We start from the raw sequence: 21,613 nt of genomic DNA on the forward strand, positions 1-21,613 counted from the left end.
TAGAGAAAAGAAATGCTACTGATTTTTGTGTGTTGATTTTGTATCCTGCTACTATGCTGAAATCATTTATCAATTCCAACAGTTTTTTTGTAGAGGTTTTAGGCTGTTCAATATATAGGATCATGTCATCTGCAAACAGGGACAGTTTGACTTCATCTTTTCCAATCTGGATATCCATATGCAGGAGAATGAAACTAGACCCACACCTCTCACCATATACTAAAATCAACTCAAAATGGATTAAGGATTTCAATATACATCCTGAAACAATAAAACTTCTTAAAGGAAACATAGGAGAAACACTTCAGGAAATAGGACTGGACACAGAGTTTGTGAATACGACCCCAAAAAGCACAGGCAACCAAAGGAAAAATAAACAAATGGGATTATATCAAACTAAAAAGCTTCTGCACAGCAAAAGAAACAATTAACAGAGTTAAAAGACAACCAACAGAGTGGGAGAAAATATTTGCAAAATATACATCAGACAAAGGATTAATATTCAGAATATATAAGGAACTCAAACAACTTTACAAGGAAAAAAGAAGCAACCCCATTAAAAATGGGCAAAAGAGCTAAGTGGGCATTTCTCTAAGGAAGATATACAAATGGCCAACAGACATATGAAAAAATGCTCAGCATCACTCAGCATCCGGGAAATGCAAATCAATACAACACTGAGATACCATCTCACCCCAGTTAGGATGGCTAAAATAGAAAAGACTCTGAAAGATAATTGCTGGTGAGGTTGCGGAGAAAAAGAAACTCTCATACATTGTTGGTGGGACTTCAAAATGGTGCAGCCTCTATGGAAAATGGTATGGAGGTTCCTCAAACAATTGCAGATAGATTTACCATATGATCCAGCTATCCCACTGCTGGGAATGTAAACAGAGGAATGAAAATCATCAAGTCGATGGTATACCTGTTCCCCAATGTTCATCGCAGCAGTCTTTACAAGAGCCAAGAGTTGGAACCAGCCCAAATGTCCATCATCTGATGAGTGGATACAGAAAATGTGGTACATCTACACAATGGAATACTACTCAGCTATAAAAATGAATGAAATACTGCCATTTGCAACAACATGGATGGACCTTGAGAGAATTATATTAAGTGAAATGAGTCAAGCACAGAAAGAGAAATACCACATGTTCTCACTTATTGGTAGGAGCTGAAAATTAATAAATAAAATCACACACACACACACACAGACACACACACACACACACACACACACAAACCAGGGTGTAGGGGGAAGAAGACATAACAACTACAATTCCTTGAAGTTGATATGACAAGCATACAGAAAGGACATTGTTGGGTGGGAGGGAAGAGAGAGAGGAGGGAGGGAGTTTTTGGTAAGGGGCAACAATAATCAACCACAATGTATATCGACATAATGAAATGTTTAAAAAGAAAGAATATTGTAGAAGACGCTCCTACTCACAACGTCCACAATAAAACTCATTATCCTAACTTTCCTGTCCCCAGTTCTTTACTGCCTCTTGGGTATCCCAACCTGGAAGCAGGTTTATCATAACCAGTCATCTAGAACTTAGATATGAGAGTCACTTTTGTCTCTTTGTCCTCCTGTCCCATGAACAGTTAGTCATCAAATAATGTTTGATGGAGTTTGGATGTGTTGTCGCCTCCAAAACTCATGTGGAAATTTGGTCCCCAATGTGGCAGTGTTGGAAACTGATTGATTCATGGGGGCGCATCCTTCATGAATGGATTGATGCTCTCCCTGGGGGAATCAGTGAGTTCTTGCTCTATTAGTTATTGCGAGAGCTTCTTGTTTAAAAGACCCTGGCACCACCTCTCTCTCTCTCTTCTTCCTCTTGCCATGTGATCTGCTCATACCCACCGGCCGCCTGCTACTTTCCACCATGAATAGAAGCAGCCTGAGGCCCATGCCAGATGCAGCTGTCCCAGAATCGTAAGCCAAATTAACCTCTTTCCTTTATAAATTACCCAGTCTTAGGTAATTCTGTTATACCAACACAGACTAATACATTGGTCCTTGTACCGTGGTAGTCTCTCTCTAGCCCATTTTCTGCTCTCTTCCTCAGTATCCCATGCTCTCAATGTGCCCAATTCTCTTCTCACCTGGACCATTGCATCGGCATCTGTCTGAGACCCCTGCCCACCTCATTAGCTCCAGATAAGCTTTTGTCTGTAACCAGAGCAGAGAACCTTAATTTTCTGCTCAGAACTCTTTTTGAGCTTCCTAATACCCATAACATGAAATCCAACTGCCCCCCAGGATCCAATTACTTATTCAGCAGGTATTAAACCCTTAATGGGTTGTGTGTCAGGCTAGTTGTCTGGGCCTCTTTCAATACATTTCTCACATCCCTCCTCCTTTTTTCTTTACTCCAGCCACATTAAATTACTCTCTCTGAACTCTCCTGGATGTCCCTTGTATCTGTGAACCCAGTGTGGAGCCCGTCCATGGTAATTTAACATATAAGGCCCAGCTGATCACTCCATCACGGTCTTCTTCGGTTTTTCCTTTTGTTTGCAGGTACAGCCACTCATAATTACCTCAAGCGTTCTGAGTATACTGAGTTCTCTCTCATTTCGGGTGCTCTTTACCCTCTTTCTCTTCCCTCTCCTCTGGTTAATTATTCCTCCCTCACATACTGTCTGAGAAGTTCCCGTTTCCAAAAAGCTTTCCACCACCCATTAGGAAAAAATGTGGTGCCTCCTTTGTGTTCCAGCAGCACCTCAGCTTCTAGAAGCATGGTTCTGTCATCAAGTTGTGGGTTTTCCGTGTCAGTCTGTGAAGGGCACGGACTGACTCTAACTCACTCCTGCGTGACCAGTTTTCCTGCACAGAATGTTGCACAACAGTGTCCCAGGAGATGTCTGCTTAATGAATATATGAATAGATGAATATCCACGTTCCTTAAAGCTGCTGCAAATTCTCTAAATCTGTGATGGGAATCCAGAATGTTGCAAAGTAAACCAGATAATGTGCGAGATTTCAATAAATTTCACAGCAGTTCTAGTGATGATTCATAAAAGAAGCTACAATTACTGAGAAAAATTTATCAGTCTCTGTCTTGGCACAAAATGATGAAGGGAAGAATAGTAACAGTATGCCACATTATTATTATTCTTGTTGTTGTTGTTTGCTGTTGGATTTTTATAATGTGTTATTTTGCATTATGCAGTTTGTTGCCTCATATTCATTAAATGCTTGTTGTTGTTGCAATGGTTAATCTTTTTATATTTTAAATTTTAATTTTATATATTCGTGGGATACAGTGGGTTGTTTCGATACATGCACACATTGTACAATAATTCACTTAGGGTAGATAGTGTATTCTTTTTTTACAGTTTGATTGTATATATCTGTGGGGTACAGCACTGAATGTCCATACTTGTGTGCCACATGTGATGTTAAAATCAGGATAATTAGTATATTCAACATTACACAATGTAGTCATTTTTCATGGCCCTTTACCAATTTCTCATTCCCCTCCCCTCCCCCTCTCCTTTTCCCACCTCTGGTGTCCTCAGTTCTGTTCTCTCCTTTTGAAAGTTCACCAAACTATTGTAATTTTTGTATCTTACCTTTGTTCTTTATTTATTTGGGTTTTTAAAAAATTCCCACTTGTGAGTGAGGACATATTTCTCTTTCTGTGATGCGTTTATTTCACTTAACACGATTTTTTCTAAGTTCATGCATATTGCCGTGAATAGCTGTACTTCATTCTTTAATATAGCAGAGTCGTATCCCATTGTGTAAATATACCACATTTTCCTATTTGAGAGGACCAAAGATGGTATCTCCTCTTACACAAATTTAACAACTGAAATACAAGAAAGTGGCAAAAGCAGTGCTGCCTCATAGACTGTTCATATGGTGCTAAAAGCAGAGTTAAATGGCAACATCACAGTACTGTGGACAGCAGCCATAAAGCCACATTCCTGGGGCTGGGATCTCATGTAAAAAATTGGAAGAGGGTTAAGATACAGGACCAGGCATATTGAAAACATCCAGAAAAGAAGCCATAATTTAGCACTAGGTGGGGAAGCTGAAAATGTAGAGGTTTTCCAGATGGAGCATAGACTTTTGCCATCTCGATGATGTAATTAATTTTCCACTCCACACCAGGGCTGGCAGAGAGGAAGCAGAAATGGAAGCACTCAGGACATGGTTTGGTCATACAGAATGTTGTATTTTCTTAATGTACTGTGTATACATTATTCATAAGATGGAGTGGCAATTAGTACATTCACAGTCTTATGCAACCATCACCTGCATCTAGACATTTTTATCACCTCAAAAATAAACCCTGCACCGATTGTATTAGGGCACTTTTTAAAAGTGTGTGAAAAACATAATTAACCGATAATATGAATTTATCCATAAGCTTTTTGAAATTTCCTAATGTTAGTCAGTGTTCTAAAGAGAAACAGATCGAATAAGATGTGAGTGTGTGTGTGTGTGTGTGTGTGTGTGTGTGTGTGTGTGTGTGTGTGTGTGTGTGCACGGAAAGAGAGAGAGAGAAGAGAAGGAGGGAGAGAGAGAGGGAGAGATTGATTTATAGAGATTCAATTGCAGTAATTGGCTCACACAATTAAAGAGGCTTGCAGGTTCAAAATTTGCAGGCGGTCCGAGCAAGCTGAAGACAAACAGAAGAGCCAGTGTTGCAGTTCAAGTCTGAAGGCTGTTGCTGGCAGAATTCCCTCTTTCTCTAAAGTGGTCAGTCTTTTGCTTTATTCAGGCCTTCAACTGTTTGAGTGAGGCTCACCCATATTATGGAGGGTAATCTTCTTTACTCAGTGTTCACCAACTTAAATGTTAATTCAAGAAGATTCTCATAGAAACATCCAGAATAATGTTTGACCACATATCTGGACACTGTGGCCCAGCCAAGTTGACACAGAAAATGAACCAGCACTAGTTTACCCCTTGTCAACTTGTTAACCAAACACATTTCCTTAAGCCATACTTAATCTCCAAATAAAGACACTAACAATGTCATGCTTCCATGTAACATGATACAACTATCCCTTATACTACCAAAAATGGGTGAAACTTTCACCAAAAGAAGGTGCAAAGTCTTGGGATGATGTTTACTCTTCTCCTTGATATCCTGTAACTTAAATATTATGAAGCCAAGATAACGACACTTAAAAACTATCATATAAACTCAAAACATGTTACATAATAAAAGAATAACAGAAGAAAAAAAGATAATATTTGTCATCTCATGTACACACACATACATAAAACTGCATAAACCCACACATGTATAACAACACACAAACACATAAAAATATATTTATAACAAAATAAGTATCCAAGCACATTTATATCAAAATTTTAAAAATTGGCACTAATTATAGTCTTTTTTCTATAACTCACCATGTGGTCATAGCTGGTATTTATAACCACCATTTTCTACCCATTCCATATTTTCTTTGCTGTAAAGAGGCATATCATTTGGTCGTTGTTCTTTAGGTGGTGAAAAAACCCAGATCATTATTCCTGCAATGTCTGGGACATTAATAATCATGCTTGGATTGGGATGTTTTGGTTTTTCATCAACTTTAGTCTCAGGGCATGATAAGACGAAGAGACACCCTAGGTGTAGTGGATTGAATTATGATTCCTCAAAACTCATTGAAGCTTGAATTGTGCCCTCCAAGTTTTATGTATTAGAAATTTGGCCCCCACTGTGACTGTTAAGCTGGTGGAAAATCCTGTTATGGTAATTGACAGGTGGAGCCTTGAAGAGGTTATTGGATTGTAGGTCCGTGCAGTAGTGAATGGATTAAAAATGGTGGTCAGGGCATGGTTCTGATGGCTTTAAAAGAAAAGCATCTTTCTTTCTCTCTTGCTCTCTCTGCTTCCACTGTCTTACAATGTGAGACCCCTGGCTCACTGTCGCCACCACCAGATGAACTTTGGACTTCCAAGCCTCAGAAACCGTAAGCAATAAATTTTGTTTTCTTCATAAATTACCCAGTTTGAGGTATTTTGTTGTAAACAACCTAAATGGACTCATACACCAGGGATCTCTTGTTTTTCAGACATACTAATTACTACATCCATCGTGGAAGAGCAGTCTGTCCTTGGTAGTCAGGATTAATCACTGCAGCTGACACGAGACCCCCTTCTTTGCCTGTGGATTTAGAGCCATGAAAAGCTCAAAAGTGGGTTTCAGTCTTCACATCCATCTCAATGTAATCATCGCTGTGTCTCCCTGTATAAACCTTTTTCTCTTTGAAAGTAAAACTCTGGTCAAGCAAAGCAAAAAGTTGTAAGAACAGGAAGTATAAAATTTGCTAGTGGATCACTAGGAGTAATGGTGAATTGTATTACTTCGATTACCACCACTTGATTCCTTGATGTGTGAATCATAGCGATTGAAGAAATAGCACCACGTTTGTATATTGGAGGCTGATTCAAAGTATGTACAACCTCCTGGAGAACCTTGCCTAAGTCCTGTGAGGCATAGCCACCTAACTGGCTCAGTAACAGAGTCTTCAAAAGGACGTTTTACTATTCTATCAAACCAGCCCCTTCATGCTGTTTAAGAACATGGTAAAACCTGTGAATTCATGAGCATAGCCCTATTGTCACACTTTATTGGCTGTAAAGTGAGTTTCTTGATCAAAGCAGTTCTGTGTAAAAATACTATGAAGGGAGATAAGTCACTCTGTAAGTCTATAAAAGGGAGATTTGGCAGAAGCACTGCTTGCAAGGAAGGCAAATTGGTATTCAGAGTGTTAATTCCATAAGAATAAAACATTACACCTTCCATGGTGGATGTGGCTCAATGTAATTAATCTGCCACCCAGTAGCCTGCTGATGACCCCAGAGAATGGTTTCCTGCTGGGTGTTCAGTGTTGGTTTCTGCTGCTGGCAGGTTGGGCACTCAGTGGTAGCTATAACCAGGTTGTCCTTGATGGAAGTTGACATTGCTGAGCCCAAGCATAACCTCCATCACTTCCACCAAGACCACTTTGTTGATGAGCCCTTTGGGCAATGGTAGAGCAGGCTGGAGAAAGAGGCTGACTAGTACCACAGATGGATAATTTTATCCACTTGATTAATTAAAATCTTTCTCTGCTGATGTCATTCTGGGGTTAGTATTCACATAGGACACAAACATCTTTATTTTGCACATTCAGAGAGGTTTTATTTATATAACTCTTCCCCAGAGTTTCTTGTCACTAATTTTTTATTCATGTTTCTTTCAAGTTCCCAACCATCCAGCCAAAGCATTGGCCACAGCCCACAAATTGGTACGTAATCACACATATGGCCATTTCTACTTCCAAGCAAAATGAGCAACCACGGGCAATTCTCAAAGTACTGCCTATTGGGTAGATTTCCTTTACACCTTTCTATAGGAATGTTCCAGAAATGGGTTATAGTACTACAGATTTTTACCTTTGGATTGTGCCTACATACCATCTAGAACCATCTGTAAAACAAGCTTGTGTCTTCTCTTCCTTTGTTTACTGATATAGGAAGCTCCCCATGAGGCCATTGGTGTGAGATGAGAAAGAGAAGGCTGTGTAGCAGAAACAGGTTTGGTGGGTCAAGTAACACCTAGTTTATGTAACATGGTAACTCGGTGACCCTTGGTTTTTCATTTAGTCTCTACTAAGGTTCAGTAGCAGACCAAGAGCTGTTTTGCAGAAGGAGACTACTTATCTGTGAAAAATGACACTTTTGATCCACAATCCTAAGGGCCTATGCTGCAATCCAACTATAGAATCTCTACCTTTGGCATGCCCCTAACAGCATCCCTATCTGCCACTATTTGACACTTCAAGCACTATCAGATCTGTTGCATAATATGTCCCAAATGGCAGAGCAGCTTGCACAGCAGCTTAGACCTGTTATAGAGTATGGCCCTGTTCTGGGCCCCACTCAAAGCTAGCAGCTCTTCAGGTCACTTGGCAAATGGGCTGAAGTAGCAACCCACATGAGAAATATTGCCTCAAAAATCCAAAAGGCTCACTAGGCATTGTATTTCTCTTTTGGTTGTAGAAAAAGAGAAGAACTTATCTTTCACTTTAGAAAGGATCTCTGGACATGTCCAACATCATTTTATTAACGTAGAAGGCCCTGGAATTTTGGTCAGATGTATTTTCCACCCTCTGACATGTAAATGTCTGACCAACAAGTCTAGAGAAGTTTCTACTTCTTGATCACTAAGTCCAATCAGCTGAAAGTCTTCGATTATTTCACTAATCTTTGCAGCTCCTCCAGGAATGTGGTATTGATTTTGGTTTACTATTTTTCTAAGAAGAGGTAGTTTTAGTGGCTTCCACTAATCCTTTTTCATTATAATACCCCTCACTGCAAAGGCCAGGGAACCAATGTCAGGATTCTGCAAGTTGTTGAGTATGTCTATTCCAATTATGCATATTGGAACTGGGATATAACCACAGGGTGAGGTTGGGAATACCCTGGATCCATTATAAGACACACCTGAGCCAAACTCCAGGGCATGACATCCATAAGCCCCTACACTGACTGGAGGGTCACAGTGATGGTTTGGACCCTCTGTGGGTTAGTGTCAGGTCAGAGTCAATTTCTGGTAGTCCCCCAAATATCTGATTATTTTCTTTTTACCAATGAACAGTAACTTGGTAAAAGGTCTCCTTAAAGAAAGCTGGGAGAAAGATTAACAATATAAATTTTTGGCAGTGTAGCAGGGTCCTTCCTCAAGGGGATCTCTCTTGCCCTTTAGTTTAAGGGGTTCTGGATTTGTAAACTGGAACAAATCTGGAAATTGATTGAAGAAATATGACTCTCTGTTTTTATGATTCAGGTTAGACTTTTGTTCCCTTGACCTCCAAATTTTCTGCTTATACAAATCCAGGAAGAATTTAGTAGGCCTTCTATCTATTTTACTTCTTGGAACTCATATTCAACCGGCCAACACTGTAGGTCTATGTGAGTTGGACTACCCTAATTGCTGCTCTGAGTCTGCTGTGCAGTAAACTTTTCAGCCTTGCTTTGGTAATTGAGTGCCACCACTTGGCTCCTGGACTCTATAATCCAATTTCTCCCATCATATTTAGATTTTCTCAACCAGTGGCAGCAGTTCTCACAGTTAAGTTCTTGCCTAAAGAGAAGAGTAATTCCAGAACTATTCAAAGGTGCCAGGGCTCTCCTCACAAACTTATTTCTCACAGTATTAATAAAAAGTATCTTTTGTGGACTCTTCAGTTGTGACTGAGTAGGTCTTAAATGATAAATGCACTCTATATTCCAATCTTTTTAAGCATTTGAATTCCATCCACTACAGTAAATCAAGGCAGGCTTGGCATTTTGAGTTCATTTATATGGGCCATCTTTTGCTGTATGTTTTCTCCAATCAACAGGACAAACTGTCAGAACTGTTTTTAGCTCCCAGAACTCAACATTAAATACTGAATCTCTGCTTAGTGGCCCATATTAATAATTGTAGGTAGAGTTTACTTTATATCTTTCCACCATTATCTAACTCCCTTAATATTTATCGCCACAGGCATTCCCTAGATTTCTGTGTGTGTAAATTAGAAAAATTAATTAGTTACTTTGTAGTATAGCATAGCTCCTCATGAGTCACACTTGTTATGTCTTCTTTAAGATCCTGCTGGTCCTTGATTTTAGTTGTAGATCTAGAAGCAACAAGGGTTGGTGGGTCTGGGTCCTGAGGATAATAAACATTATGTTGCATGGCTGTTGTCTTATGGGAGGTCATTATAGTTTTTTGTCAGACAATACAAGGTTAATCTTCTCAGATGGTGGGAGAGAGGCTGCTTCTTTTGACAGAGAAGACTAGTCAGAATTTAGGAGCTCAATGTTCTCAGCATCACCAGGGACTTTGCACAATTCTTCACTCCAATTTTCAGGAACTTCCTTCTTCACAAGCAATGTTTGACTTGAAAAGTCAAGACCCTGTAAGTCTGGGAATTAAATTTGCATTTTAATTTAGCCACTGAAGAATAAAATTTGGGGGTTGGTTTTCCACATTCTCACTCCTGAGGCTACAGAAGATAAGAATCTCTTTCAGGGCAGACATAGAAGCCTCAGGTTCAATATGTGGTGCTTAAAGTGGGAATTTGCACCATTTTACTCATCCTTTTATTTTCCCACTTTGTCCAGTGAGAAAGCAGCCAATCTCATTACACTCATTAGTCTGAAAGAAAGGTTCAGAGGTCTTATACACATGATCATGCAGATTCTTGCCTCTTATAAGCTTTTTATCAAAAGTATCTGTATTAGTTAGGATTCTCCAGAAAGACAGAATCAATTATATTTTATAATTATATGAGAGGGATTTATTAGGGGAATTAGCTCACATGACTATGAAGACAATTTCCATGATAGGCTGTCTATAAACTGGATGCTGGCAGCATGGCTCACTCCAAGTCTGAAGGCCTCAATACCAGGGATGCCGATGGTGTCCTTGATGTCAGTACTGGAACCCAAAAGCTGAAGAGTCTCAAGCTCTGATCTCCATGGACAGGAGAGAAGAGTGTATCCCAGCTCCAGTGGATCGAGAGAGCTTCACCTCTTTCCTGTCTTTGGTTCTCTCTAGACCCCTAGTGGATTGGATGGTTCCCACAGACATTGAGGGTGGCTCTTTTCCACCCAGGCCACTCAGACTCTCATACTAATCTCTGCCAGTAACACCCTCACGTACACACCTAAAAACATAGCTTTACCAGGTTTCTCAGCATTCCTTCATCTAACCAAGTTGAAATCTAGAATTAACCTTCACACGTCCACCCCTTTTCAACTTGGTTTCCATTGTATCTCCTTAAATCACACTTAATTTTCCAATGACACAATAACATAATAGTTTTGCCTAGCATGATACACTACCATGTGTACAACTGGAAACGCATTAATCCTTTTCCAAGAAGAAAAAGGTAAAGTCCTTAGATGGTATTTACTCTTCTTCCAATATCCCATACCTTAAAATTGCAAATACTATGAAGTAAGGTTAACAACATTTAAATGCTGGTATAAAGTCAGTAGGTCTCATGGTACATGATAGAGAACAAGAGGAACAAAACTGAAGATAATTGCTTAATATGTGTACAGTATATATCCATAGAGACATATTCTTAACACAACAGGGAGAACAATTACAATCCTCATTTCTGTAACTGGTCACGTGGTCACAGCTGGTATTTATATCTATGCTTCTCCTACCCACTCTGTATTCCCTTTGCCTTCAGTGAGCACCTCAGCAGGTCGTGGTTCTTTACCTGGTGGAGTTACCGAAATCTTCATCCTCGAAGAGTCTGGGCCATTCGTAGTATTGCCTCGATTTTGTTGTTGTAATTTTTCATTGACCTTAATCATAGGGCATGGTAGTACTAAGAGACATCCTAAGGAATATCCTGTACTCTAGATATAATCTTCCTTACTTCCATTGTGAAGTAGTAGTCCAACTTTGCCTTGGTAGCCTGAGTCCATCACCCCAGCCATCACAGTAATGCCTTTCTTAGCCTCTTGACTCAGAAGCATGAGGAGCCTTAAGTGGCCAGGTGGCAGCCTTAACTTCCAGTTCAATGTTATGATTTTTGTGATTCCTGGTGGAAGCATTCCTCCCTCAGGAACCAAGACCTCTGGACCAGCAAAGAATAAAGTTGTGGGGAGAGAAAGCAAAAATTTTGCTAATGGGTCCCTAGAGGTAATGGTGAATGGTGTCACTTCTGTTTCCACCCCTTGATTCCTGGACCCGTGAATCCTGGCTATGGGAGAGACAGTACAATATATTGGCCAATGATTTATAGCATATACAGCCTTCTGGAGAACTTTGCCTCAGCCCTGCAAGGTATTGTCACCTAGCTGGCACTGTAACTGTGACTTCAAAAGGCTGTTCTACCAGACTGGCTGCTTCAGGATGATGGGGAACATGATAAGACCACTGAATTCCATGAGCATGAGTCCATTGCTGCACTTCTTTAGCTGTAAAGTGAGTTCCTTGGTCAGAAGCAATGCTGTGTGGAATGCCATGATGGTGAATAAGTCATTCTGTGAGTCCACGGATGGTAGTTTTGGCCAAAGCATTTTGTGTTGGGAAGGCAAATCCATATCCAGAGTGTCTATTCCAGTCAGGACCAAACACTGTCCCTTCCATGGTGGAAGTGGTCCAATGTACTCAACCTGCCACCAGGTGGCTGGCTGATCACCTAGGGAATGCTGCCATATTGGGGGCTCAGTGTTAGTCTCTGATGCTGGCAGATTGGACACTCAGCAGTTGCCGTAGCCAGATTGGCCTTGGTGAATGGAAGTCCATGTTGCTGAGCACATGCATAACCTCCACCCTTGCCACCATGGCCATTTTGTTTATGAGCCCACAGAGCAATGACAGGGGTGGCCAGAGAAAGAGGCTGAACAGTATCCACAGAACAGGTCATCCTATCCACCTGATCATTAAAGTCCTCCTCTGTTGAGGTGACCTTTTGATGGGCATTCACATGGGAAACAAATATCTTCACATCCTTTGCCAACTCCGAGAGGTCCATCCACATACCTCTTTGCCAAAGTCCAGCTTCAGTGAGGGGTGGGTACCTGAAAAGGGAGAGAGAGGGTCAGTGAAAATAACAAACATAGACGGAGACCTCAATGCATCAATATGCACATTCTCTCTCTGTGGGCTGTCAGCATGTTGCAGCTGGAGCCGAGTAGAGCATGAGACAATGCCTTTTATTTAGATTTTTCTCTGCAGGGGGGTTTTGGGTACTATTTTTATTGTATCAGCAAGCTTAAATCAATAGTCCAAAGAGCAGGGAGGAAACTTTTTTAGAGGTCTGCTAGTCCTTTTTGTCAGCATGTCTCAGGTGATCAACTCGTGCTTCTTTTTCCCGGAATCAGGTTATCAGATCGGCCATCCCTTCATTTTCTTGAAGTTATCTTGTGACCTTTTTCTGTTAGCAAGCTGTGGTTAATATCCATCCTATTAACAGGGTGGCAGCTATTTTGGTTAAATACAACTTTGCTAAAAGGAAAAATGCTAACATTTATATTCTAATGGGGTTCTAATGATTTTATGTTCTAATGGAATGAACCTACTGTTCATATGGAAAAAGAACAGTGGATATTTGAGCAGCATTATCATGCACATTTTAAGGTTATACATTGGCTGTGGCCTTGTGATCTTGATCTAAATGTTAAAGTGTCCTTGTGCACAGCACCATCCCTCACATAACAATGTGTACTCTCTTATTCTTCTAAGATCGAATTTTGCAGGTTTAATATTTTTACAGCATATATTTTTATCCCAAAACCTGATTCTTAATGATTTATTTAAAACTGGAAACCACCAAGTAAAGGGAATTCTATGGTTTCATTCCCATATACTTAATTAATCCCAATCATATAATTTCTCATTAATACCAACCATTCTCTTGCCATTAATATAATCTCCAGTAAATGATGTTTGCCAACTTATATCATACTTTGGACATCCCCTGGGAGGGTACCAAATTTTTCCCTTAATCATACTATATGCCATGTAACCATATACCCAGATGGTAGGAAGAGGATAGGGACTTCATTTATTTATTAATTTCTCTAGTAAAGGCAATTGCTTGTGATTAATCATGACCATTGTTTCTGAAACATCCATTGGCATAATTAATTGACTCAAAAGGGACAATTTGGCAGCCGAACCCATGGTGCACTTGGGAGAGTGCGGAGCTGGGAGCACGGCGACGCTCCCGCCATGGGTTCGGATCCTATATGGGAATGGCCAGTGCACTCACTGGCTGAGTGCCAGTCATGAAAAAGACAAAAAAAAGGGGGGACAATTTGGAATTGTTCAATCTTCCCGGATCTTTGGTGGGACTCTCTAATTTTATGACAACACCTGTTTGTGTGTCATTTTCTGCATCTTTTGGAAACTCAGGAAACTGCCACACTGACTAAAACATCAAAAGAGAAAGAAAAAGCAGTACCACTATGCCAAGGCAGAGATCCTTACAATTAAAGCAAGTGCTTGTAGCCGTGGACTTTCCAGCAGCTCTCCCTCCAGCGGCCTTGCCAACTTGGAGAGGTCAGCCAAAGCTATTCCTTTCAGGACTCTGCCATGGCATGGACCGCACCACCTCTTCCCCAAATTTCTTTCATACCAATTTTCCAATCATGTTCATTCCATGTCCCTGACCATCCAGTCAAACCATTGGCTATTGCCCATGAATCAGTATATAATCACACATCTGGCCATTTCTCCTTCCAGGCAAGTGCACATCCAAGTGCACCTCCAAGTCCATTTTCAGGTGGTGCCTGCATATCGTGTGGAACCATCTGTAAACCAGGCTCTTGACTTTTCTTCCACTGTCAACTGATCATAGGGAACTCCCCATGTGGCCATAGGTGCAGGCTGAGGAAGAGAAGGCAGAGCAGCAGGAGTAGGAACCATGGGCATTTGGGACACTTCTTCATGTAACTTACTTGAGCTTTCAGGACCTGCTTGGGCCTGATCATGTATATATCATTTCCATTTGATGATCAAGTGCTGCTGTACATGCCCAACCTTATGACTTGCTGGGTCAGGTAACACCCAGTTCATGATGGGCAACTCAAGTTGGATGGTAACTTGGTGGCCCGTAGTCAAGCATTCAGTTTTTATTAAGGCTCAATAGCAGGCTAAGAGCCATTTCTCAAAAGGAGAGTAGTTATCTGTGGATGATGGCAGGGCCTTGCTCCAAAATCCTAAGGGTCTCCACTGTGATTCACCTATAGGGGCCTGCCAAAGGCTTCATACTGCCTCCGTATCTGCCACTGACACTTCAAGGACCATTTGGTCTGCTGGATCATATGGCCCAAGGGGAAGAGCAGCTTGCACAGCAGCCTGGACATGTTGCAGAGCCTTCTCCTGCTCTGGGTCCCAGCTGAAATCTAGCAGCCTTTGGTGTCACTTGGTAGATGGTCCAGAGCAACACACCCAAGTGAGGAATGTGTTTCTTCTGAAATCCATATAGGCCCACTAGGCACTGTGCCTCTTTCTTGGTTGCAGGAGGGGCCAGATGTAACAACTTATCCTTCACCTTAGAAGGGATATCTTGACATGCCCCACACCATTGGACCACAAGAAATTTAACTGAGGTAGAAGGCCCCTGAATTTTAGTTGGATTTATTTCCCATCCTTTGACATGCAAATGTCTTACCAGTAAGTCCAGAGCAGTTGCTACTTGATGCTCACTAGGTTCAGTCAGCATAACATCATCAATGTAATGGACCAGCATAATGTCTTGTGGAAGGGAAAGGTGATCAAGATCCCTGAGAACTAAATTGTGACATAGGGCTGGAGAGTTGATATACCCCTGAGGTAGTACAGTAAAGCAAAAATGTACTTTGCCAGCTGAAAGCAAACTGCTTCTGGTGGGCCTTATGGACAGGAATGGAGAAAAAGGCATTTGCCAAATCAATAGCTGCATACCAGGTACCCAGAGATGTGTTGATTTGTTCAAGCAATGAAACCACATCTGGTACAGCAGCTGCAATTGGAGTCACCACTTGATTAAGCTTACAATAATCCACTGTCATCTGCCGAGATCCATCTGTCTTCTTTATGGGCGAAATAGGAGAGTTGAATGGGGGATATGGTGGGAATCACCACCCCTGCCTCTTTCAAGTCCTTGATAGTAGCACTAATCTCTGCAACCCCTCCAGGGATGCACTATTGTTTTTGATTTACTATTTTCCTGGGTAGGGGAAGCTCTAATGACTTCCATTTGGTCCTCCCCACCATAATTGCCCTCATTCCACAGGTCAGGGAACCAATGTGGGGATTCAGCCAGCTACTAAGTATGTCTATTCCAATTATTCATTCTGGAACTGGTGAAATGACCACAGCATGGGTTCAGGGACCCACTGGACCCACAGTAACTCAGACCTGGGCTAAGATGCTATTAATCACTTGGCTCCCTTAAGCTCATATTCTAACTGGAGGACCACTGTGATGTTTTGGGTCTCCTGGAATCAATGTCAATTCAGATCCAGTGTCTAATAGTCCTCAAAAGGTCTGATTATTTCCCTTTCCCCAATGTACAGTTACTCTGGGTAAAAGGCCACACGTCTCCTTGGAGAAGGATGCGAGTAAGATTAACAGAGTAAATTTTTGGTAGTATACCAGGGTCTTTCCTCAAGGAGACCTGGCCACCCCTTCATTCCAGGGTTTCTGGGCCTGTAAACTGGCTCAAGTCTGGGAATTGATTGAGGGGCCATGACTCTCTGTTTTTATGATTCAAGTTAGACTTTTGTTCACCTGACATAGAAGTTTTCTGCTTATACAGATCAAGTAAGAATTTAGTAGGCTTCCTGTCTATTTGACTTACAGGAACACCATGAGTAAATAACCAATGCCTTAGATCTATAAGATTCAGACTATTCTGATTATTGCTTTGCCTCTGCAGTCCAGTATGGTAACTGTGCCTACCTTGCCTTTGTCAGTTGAGTGCTGCCACTTGGCCCCTGCCACCCCGGGATCCAATTAGTCCCATTGCATTTAAGTGTTCCCATTGCTTCACTGCAGTTCACACTCTAAGGTCTGGTCTACAGAGAAGGGCAATAACAGGGCTCTTCAGGGATGCTGGGGCTCCCCTCACAAATCGATTTCTCAAAGTATCAGCAAAAGGTGTGTCTTCTGGAGCCTCCCACTGTGGGTGGGTAGGTGTTACATGACAAATCCACTCTGGCATTCCAATCTCCCTAAACCTTTGAATCCCTTCATCTACAGTTAACCAAGGGAGATCAGGCATCTCTAACTTACTCACAGTGGGCCATCTTTTGATCCATACTTCAGCCAACCATCAAATGAACTATTAGTACCTTTCTTATATTCCTGAGCTAAAATGCAGAATCTCTGCTTAGTGGGCCCATATCAATAAATTCAGCCTGATCCAATTTTATCTTCCTTCCACCATTATCCCACTCTGTTAATATCCATTCCCATACATGTTCTCCCAGTTTCTGCTTGTATGAAGCAGAAAATTCATTTAGTTCTTTTGGAGTGTGATGCACCTCCTCATGGGTCACATTTGTACCTAGCCTTTAGGGGCCTGCTGGGCCTTGCATCTAATTATAGGTCTTTAATCAAAGATGGGTGGTGGGGGTGGGTCCCGAGGAGAATGAGCATTGTCCTACTCAGTGTCTGCCTCAGGGGAAGCCATTACTGTTTCCTTAGGCAATGCAGAGTTAATCCTCTCAGGCAGAGGTGGAAAAGCCACTGTCTGTGGGGATGAAGGTTGGGAGTTTATTTCTGGTGATCAAGACTCAATGCAGTTTAGGGGTTCCAGGTCCCCAGCTTCATCAGGGTCTTCCCACACGTCCCCATCCCAACTTGCAGGATCCCATTCTTTCCCAACTAATGCCTTCACTTTAGCAGTAGATACCCTGTGAGGCTGATAATTCACCTGCCACTGTAGTTCAGCCAATCTTATGATAAGGTCTTCTGTCTGGTATTCAGCAATTTCTGCCCTGTGGGTTCTGGAGAGAAGATTCTGGCATAGACCACACTTAGGAACTTTTAGGTCATCTATGTGGCGTTTGAGCTGAGAAATTGCTTCACTGAGCTACCCCTTTTCTTTCTTCAGTTTATCCAGTGTTGCGAGGAGCAACCAGCCAATGATGTTATACTCCTTGGATTTCCACAAATACTCAGAAGTGTTATATGCAGAGTCACTGAATCCCTTGCATTTTACAAGCAGTGAATCAGGACCATCAAATGGAATTATCTTCCATATCTATTTAAACAGTTCACGCCAAGGACTATGAGTGCTCTCCATATCTTTAGAAGTTGAGCTGTTAACATTTGTAGACCTAACACCCTGAAACCAAGTGAAGAAATTCATCTTTAAGATTCTGTTTCTCTAGAATCACTCCTGGTACCAAAATCTGTATTAGTCAGGATTCTCCAGAGAGACAGAATCAATAGGATATGTTATAATTATACAGAAGGGATTTATTAGGGGAATTAAGTCACGTGACTATGAAGAATACTTCCACAATAGGCCGTCTATAAACTGGATCTTGGTAGCATGGCTCAGTCCAAGTGTAAAGACCTCAAAACCAGGAAAGCTGAAGGTGTCTTTGATGTAAGTCCTGGAACCCAAAAGCTGAAGAGTCTTGAGCTTTGATATCCATGGACAGGACAGAAGAGTTTATCCCAGCTCCAGTGGATGGAGAGAGCTTCACCTCTTTCCTCTGTCTTTTGTTCTCACCAGACCCCCAGTGGATTGGATGGTTCCCTCCCACACTGAGGGTGGGTCTCCCTACCCAGGTCACTCAGACTCTCATACTAATCTCTGCTGGAAACACCCTCATGGACACACCTCAAAAGATAGCTTTTCCAGGTTTCTCAGCATTCCTTCATCTAACCAACTTGACATCTAGAATTAACCTTCACAGTATCCAAGATAATATATTGGGTATTCCTATTGCCACACCATAACATCAGTGCTCTCTTTGCTCCTGAAATAAAGTCATTAGTGACTTTAAATCTAATCGAATTAGAGAATCAATTCTAGAAACTCCAGAAACAATTCAGAAAACTCATGCTTAAGATTTTACTCCTTTAAAAGAATTGCCAGGAACAAAGTCTCTATTAATCAACTTACTCCAGAGAAACAACCAATAGGATGTGTGTGCATGTGTCTGTATGTCAATCTATGTAGCTATCTGTGTGTTTGTATGTATGAATGTACCTATCCATCATCTATCTGTCTATCTATTATCCCTAAGGAATTGGCTCACATGACTGTGGGGGCTTGGTGAATCCAAAAATCCACTAGGATAGAACAGCAGGCTAGAGACTCAGAGAAGAACTGCAGTTCAGTCCAAAAGCAATCTGCTTGCAGAATTTTTTCTTGCTCAGGCGAGATCATTAGCTCTTTTCTCTCTCTCTCTCTCTCTCTCTCTCTCTCTCTCTCTCTCTCTCTCTCTCTCTCTCTCTCTCTCTCAGAACTTATTATATAACATATTACATTTTTTGTTATTTATTGTTGTCTAGTGCTCATCTTTTTGACTGTAATATCAACTCAATAGAGGCAGATCCTTTGATGCTATTTCTTTTTTTTTTTTTTTGATATATCTCATTCACCAAGAATCATGTCTGATACTTATTATATCATTAACATGTGACTATGAAAGCAGTGAATAAAAGTTTCCCTGCTTCCTCTAAGTTTTTCAAACATTGTTGCAATTCATTTCTGCTTGATTCTATTTTTTTTTCTCACTTCTAGGCTGCCTTTTGTGCAAAGTTCTCAGATTTGAAGAATAAAATTTGAGAGACAAAACCGTAAAGTTGACAGGAAACACAGCCCAGCCTTTTTCTCACCTTCTTTCTCCCACTACTTAAACCTCAGACTTCTCATCTAACATGCCACTTTCAACTGGTCATTTTTAGGCATCTCAGACATGATCTCGCCTGCTTGTTTCTCTTTCTCTGTGTCTGTCTCCATCTCTCTCTCTCTTTCTTTCTCTCTCAATTGATTAATTACAACTAATAGCTTTCAGTAATTTCAACATTTCACAGGTGTTTTGCTGAGATCATCTCAAATCCCCATGCAAACACTGTCACCGTACTTAAGGATGATATGATAATGACTTCCCAGCAAGAAGATGATCTCATGGTGTAGCAAATCTTTATCTCAGGGATAAGATGCTCTCTTTTGCACATATGATCAGTCTGTGACGATGGCAGCTACTGCTCCAGGAAGACATGGCATTTGGTAAGTGTACATTCTTATTACATAGAGAGCCGTATTCATAGGGAAGTAGATTATTTATCATAAGTATTTGTATGGACGTAGAATACCTTTTTCCCCCTCTAGATGTAAAACTGAACACAGAAAAACACATCTACCAGGCAAATATGAAACAAATATTTTATGAGGGTATCTGAGACATTAAACTACCCCGAACTTCTTGTTCCAGGGTGCCTAACATCTCTTGTTCACCTTCTCTGTCATAGTCCTGGCTGAAATTTTCTCTCTGAATGAATACCCTAAATTTCATACTCTGCTCTCCAGCTTGTAAGAGGGTTAAGAGCACGTTTAGCTCTCAGCTGACACACATCTGTTGTCTAATGGCAGCAACTGCTTAGAATATTTTTTCAAAATCTGTGGTGTTAGTATTTTTGGCTTTGACTGGCTATGATAAAATGTCTCTGAAAACTTTCTTTGATGGAGTACAAAACCATACGCCTCCGTCTCTTTTCTTATGGGTTTTGGGAAGCAGGATGCACCTTATTGCATCAATAATTTAATGTCTTTAGAAACGTCTGGGATCAGTGTGAAGAAGGTAAACTCTAACTCCCACTTAGAGAAATAGAAATTGCCATTTTACAAAGAGTGACTAAGAGTTTTCAAGGCTTAGGGAGCAGGAAGAATCAGGGACTATAAATATGCTAATTTCTAAATGCAACAGCTAACTAGATTTAAAAGTGCTTTGATAGCCCCCAAACTTTTGCACGTGCTCCAGATCCATTGGGATCTACTGCTCAAGCTTTCTAAAGCTGTCATTCCACTCAGACATTAAGCAATGAAAGCTTCTTGGGTTGTAACTGCTGAGATTTCTGCCAAAAGAGTTGTAGGGAGGAGATCTTCATGTCACCGTCTCTGGACATGAGAAGCTTCTCATTTAGTCCCTAATTATGTCTTCATAAAAATAACTTTCATAAAAGAAAGATGAAATGTATTTATTATTCATGAATATATGTAGTTCTTAAAGGGCACATGGAACCCATATTCAAAGCTGATTTACATATATTTTCTTGTCTTCATCATTTGCCATAATTATGTTTTTCCCACTCCTACTCAATTGATTTAGTTTAGTATCATTTAAGTTCATTTGTACGATTCCTCTGTGATTTATAGGGACACTCCTTTCTCTTATTTGTATTTGTTGATCAATCTCTACTACAATGTTTTTTATTAGTCATAAAACATTTTCTTCTCAAGAAGATATTTAACAGATTTGTGTGCATATACATGAAATGCACGTTCTTTTCTGACTTTTCCACTCTTTTTCCTCATCTTCTGTAAAACTTATGTTTATTTTATATCCTTCCAGAAATTTGTTTTGATTTTCTAAAGCATCTATTTCTCTTAACTAATCTGTACTTCACCAAGATTCCAATATTTCTCAAATTTTAATGCCAGTGAAATCAGTTCTTATAGTTTAATAAACTGTTAATTATTAGAGTAAATAAGAAAAAATATTATTACAAAATCAAAGTCTTGTTTTGAAGAATTCTAATTTGGATTCTCTAGAAAATATCTAAATTTTAAGTGATTATAAAATTTTCGATCAAATTAAATATGACAAGAATATGAAGAAGGAATCCTTCTTTAATCATGGCCAATAGAGAACTATAATTAATTATATTACTTTTACTACAGATAAAAATGCAAAGCTTCAAAAAGAAGGATCATTGTGCAATGCAAAGCTATGATTCTAAACATTTGGCAAAAAGATGTATTTTTAAATAAAAACATCTCTTTTAAAATTTATTTTGCATGTACTTAATTCCTGAGATAAACATTTGTTACAATTGTGGGTTTCGTTTTTGTTGTTCTGAGAAATGCTTACTTACATAATTTTCCTTCTTAGAAAACATAGGCT

Source organism: Cynocephalus volans, chromosome 3, assembly GCF_027409185.1.
Source record: "Cynocephalus volans isolate mCynVol1 chromosome 3, mCynVol1.pri, whole genome shotgun sequence".
Lineage (NCBI taxonomy): Eukaryota > Metazoa > Chordata > Mammalia > Dermoptera > Cynocephalidae > Cynocephalus > Cynocephalus volans.